Source organism: Lynx canadensis, chromosome B2, assembly GCF_007474595.2.
Source record: "Lynx canadensis isolate LIC74 chromosome B2, mLynCan4.pri.v2, whole genome shotgun sequence".
In the NCBI taxonomy this organism is placed as follows: domain Eukaryota; kingdom Metazoa; phylum Chordata; class Mammalia; order Carnivora; family Felidae; genus Lynx; species Lynx canadensis.
This window is the reverse complement of record NC_044307.1, coordinates 11,821,586-11,826,211: the sequence shown is the minus strand read 5'-3', so window position 1 is coordinate 11,826,211 and position 4,626 is coordinate 11,821,586. Positions and strand designations below refer to the sequence as shown.

General features: G+C 42.4%; 1 pseudogene; it reads right to left on the bottom strand.

Annotated features, from left to right (window-relative positions):
• Positions 1–2,877: 2,877 nt before the first annotated feature.
• On the bottom strand, positions 2,878–3,147 carry LOC115515052 (annotated as a pseudogene).
• Between the last annotated feature and the right edge of the window lie 1,479 nt (positions 3,148–4,626).

Below are 4,626 nucleotides of genomic sequence, written 5' to 3'. Positions count from 1 at the left end.
ATGATGGATTCTGAGTGAGAAAAATAATCTTACTTTGGAAAGGATTTTTTAAAAACTAGAGGATAAGGGGTGCCTGGGTGGCTCAGTCGGTTAAGTGTCCAACACTTGATTTTGGCTCAGGTCGTGATCCCAGGGTCATGGGATCGAGCCCTGCATTGGCTGTGTACTGAGTGTGGAACCTGCTTGGGATTCTCTTTCTCTCCCTCTGCCCCTCCCCACTCATGTTTTCTCGCTCTCTCAAAAAACAAAAACAAAAAAAACTATATGATAAGGGCTTGAGGACCTCTACAAAGCAGAAAGAAACAACTTCCAGGTCCCACACTGCTAAGGCACAGCTAGAAGATTCTGGCCTGGCAATTGTCACTCCTTTATTCCCACTCAAAAAAAGGCTCAAAAAGTACAGATGTCTTGGGTAATCCCCTAGTTCCCTTTGAGGTTAACTCAGGAAATACGGACAAATTTGTTCAAATGTCTTTGTGTTGCTAGTATGCTATTCAGATTATGATTCCAAAGAATGGTATCCATCAGTATTGAAAGTAAAACTCTTGATTGTGCAGAAATACTTGCCCACCGTGCTCTGAAGCAAATGGGAACTTTTTATATACTTGATTAAGTCCAGGTTCTTGGAGGAGAGGAAAATCCATAGGCAAGGTCTATCCAAGCTGGATTTACTCATTTTGATTGCTTTCTCAATCAGAATCAATAGGTGTATCTAAACGGATTCTGCAGAAATCTGCATCGATGATAGTCTGCCAGAAAGAACAGCTGAACTGATACCCCCGTGTACACACACACCTCCAGATTACAAAGACCAAACTCTTTCTAGCTAGTGCTAATAAGGTAATAGTTCGGATCTCGATAGAAATAGTTTGGGTTGAAAGGATAGAAGCTCTATAACTCTGAAAGATGAATTGGGATTGTGGCATTCCAAAAATGTATAATTGAACTGAATCAGCTCAGTGCTCCTCAGCTCTCGGGCAGACAAATCATGCAGCCAGTGGATGCCACCAATTACAATTTAAAAACTAAAGTTGTAATGATTTTTCATTTCCAGAATCGTTCTTACTCTTTTTTTTTTTGGTCGTAATAGCATTCCATTTTCCTATTCTATTACAATGATATCAACACTAAAATCTAATCTTTATCAGGCATTAGATTTCTTTTTTTTTAATTTTTTAATGTTTATTTTAGAGAGAGAGAGAGAGAGAGAGACAGAGCATGAGTGGGGGAGGGGCAGAGAGAGAGGGAGACACAGAATCCGAAGCAGGCTCCAGGCTCCGAGCTGTCAGCACAGAGCCCGATGCAGGGCTCGAACCCACAAACTGTGAGATCATGACCTCAGCTGAAGCTGGACGCTCAACCGACTGAGCCACCCAGGTGCCCCTGTGGGCATTTCTTATGCATAAGGCTTGTTACAGACACTACATATTTCTGCGATTTTTGCTTCTATGTGATAGCCAGGGTGTAGCAGCTAACATTCCCTTGACATTATTAATCTTTGCCAAATCTTTGAATAAGTTACTTTTTAAAAATCTCTTCTAGAATAAAGTAGGAGTGACTAAAATGGTGGGAACTGGTTTCTTAAAATGAAACTTGTCACTGTTTACAGACCAGTTGTCTTTCTTGTAATTATTCCAAAGAATAATTATTTGCAGTGGCACTCGTGACATTTTAATCATCTTCATGATTTCATTTATGTCAAGTTAGATATATCTGGGACGTGTTTATAGATTTTTTTTTCAGACACAGAGGAGATACCCGTTAATCCGGACCCGAATCCAAGCATAAAACAACGTACAAACGTGCAAATGCCGAGAAGAATGAGACCAAGTATTCTCTAAGGGTGGTAGAATAAACATAGTGCGCACTGAGGTGTGAAGAATTATAAATATGAACGAAGAGAAGAAGCATTGAACTCTATGAATGCTGCAGGATCCATGGCACTGTAATAGGACCAGCCAAGAACTTAGCAGTATACAACAAAAAACAGCAACTTGCTTATGCTCGCTGCCTGTGGGTCAGAAATTCGAAAGGGCACAGTGGTAAAAGCCCTCGTCGCTCTACAAGGAGCAGCCATGAGTAGAATGGCCAAGCCAACGGAAGGCCTGGTGGCTGGGAACAGCTGGAGCCTGGGGCAGGTGGTGCCTCCAGAGGGACGGCCTTGGAGTTGTCCACCCCTTACACGATGGCCCAGGACTGCAGGGAGCAAGGTGCAAGCTGCCCGGCTTCTCCTGGCCTAGCCACGTTCCGTGGAGTCCAAGTGAGTCAGGAAGGCCATCCAGACTCAGTGCCAGGGGACTTAGACCCCACCTCTTGGAGAAGTAAAAAGTATTTGGTGCCATCTTTAAAACAGCCGCATTAACAGAATTTTTATTTTCAATATGAATTCATGTATCTGTATTTAATGCCTTTTTCATCCTGGTATCTAATAACAATAATAATAGTAAGTTCTCTTCTTTTTCTGCGGCTGTATTTGCTCTTTTTTTTTTTTTTTTTTTTGAAATGTAGGAATTGGTGTGTTATAAGTGGCAGGACCCTAGGGATATAGCTTGTGTTAAGAGGTGACTTCTGATATATACTGATTAGTTTTCAAATAAAGTAAAATACATTTGTTTATTTTTTTATTTAGACAGCAGGGGAGAGGGAGAAAGAATCTTTAAAAAAAATTTTTTTAAAGTAACAAATGTACTTTTAACTGATCTACAGATAAAGCTACTCAGAGCACGTCAGTAACCATTTCAGCCCTTACTCTGTTAGGGCCGTGTCCCGTAGAGTCTCAGGATCTAGGTTCATGGCTAATTTCATCATTTCACGTCATCCACAGTATTAGAAAAACAAGGCATTGTTAATCGGTTTATATGAAAGGCATTGCCGGCAGCCAAATCCAGTTCCTTATATGCCATATTTTTTCTTTAGCTCTTCTACTTTGGTTGATGTAAGCTTTCATGGCATCTTCCTTGGAAGTCCCTTTCAGCTGATTCCAGACATCCCACTTGGCCTTGCCTTTGAGGATCTAGCAGTCAGGCCGTTCTGTGTTTATGTCCCCCACAGTTGCTTGTTTGTAGTGGCCGTAGATGAACAACATCTCATCATCTGCTGGCTTGGTCTTGAGATGCTTAAACATCCTCAGCAGCTTTGTCAAACTCAGCCCTAAGATGTGCCGGCAGGATTTGGAGGATTCCAGAGAGTGCGCGGGAGGGTGGCCAAGAACAGGAAGCGGTAGTCAAAAAATTTTTTCTTTAAGTGGGGCACCTGGGTGGCTCAGTCAGTTGAGCATCCCTTCTGGTTTCTGCTCAGGTCATGAACTCGTGGTTCATGAGTTTGAGCCATGTGTCAGGCTCCTTGCTGACAGTGTGGAGCTGGTTTACGATTCTCTCTCTCCCTCTCTCTTTGCCTCTCCTCTGCTCACTCTCTCTGTGTCTCTCTCAAAATAAATAAATCAACTTAAAAAAAAATTTTTTAAGTTTTTTAAGTTTATTGTGAGAGAGAGAGCAAGTGTGCATGGGCAGGGGAGAGGCAGAGAGGGAGAGAGAGAATCCCAAGCAGGCTCCATGCTGTCAGCACAGAGCCCCAATGTGGGGCTTGATCCAGTGACCCTGGATCATGACCTGAACCGAGATCAAGAGTCAGATGCTCAACCAACTGAGCCACCAAGGCACCCCTAAAATAAAAATTTAAATGTCAATTGGACATATGAAAATAGTTGTCACATGTATTTATAACCCAACTTTTTAGGAGACTGACCTTTTCCTAAACTGATAACCAACTTGCCAGGTGTTAGGATGCACATCCAAATTCCTAGAGTTGAAATAGAAGCCAGAGGGAAAAAACCTAGATCTACAGACAAAGTGAATCTTGACAATAGCAGGCAGGAACCCACATCCAGAGGAAGCCAGCAGGCTATCGAGTTAGAAGGACACTGGACTAAGAAGTGAAGGCTTCAAGTTCAATCCATGCCTTCCAAGTCACTATGATGTACTTGAGCAAGCCACTTGACTTGGTCATTTTGTTTCTTCATCCATAAAGAGTTTGGCTAGGTAACGTCAGGATGGCTTCCTTCCAGTTTTAGTAACGCTCTGACTTATTTCAAGTCCCTCCTACTGTGCTCTTACAGAGCAGCTCTTAAAATATGTATGAAAAGAAGTTAGGAAAAATAATTGAATGAGCATTCCTTTGGTAATCACTTTCTTTTACAGGCACTTTCCATGCATTTTTTCCATGCACGTTTCAGTGCATTTTTACACATAATAAAATGCCTAAACTAGAGAGAAGAAAGATATAAGAAAGAGCTTGAAGAGAAGGTGTGTAAATAGGTTACAATTAAAATTTGGGGTCCAGAGAGAGCTTCCTGGCCAACTTGAGAGATGTTCAGTAACGATGTCTGTCTAGGGCAATGACAATTGCCAGTGTCCCTCCCCTCTTCCTTCTCTATTCATTTAGCCAGAGAAAGGTGTTTTCCCTTTGATAGGTAGGTTGAACAACAGCCAGCCTCTCAGTGCCTGGGGCAAGCATGCACATGGGCCACTGGGAGGGGAATCTGTGCCTGTTGAACTGAGGCTTAAGGAGCTGTGTCGTGTTTGTCTAGGGTGGCAGGGGCCTTGCCTAACTATGAGCCCTATCAATAAT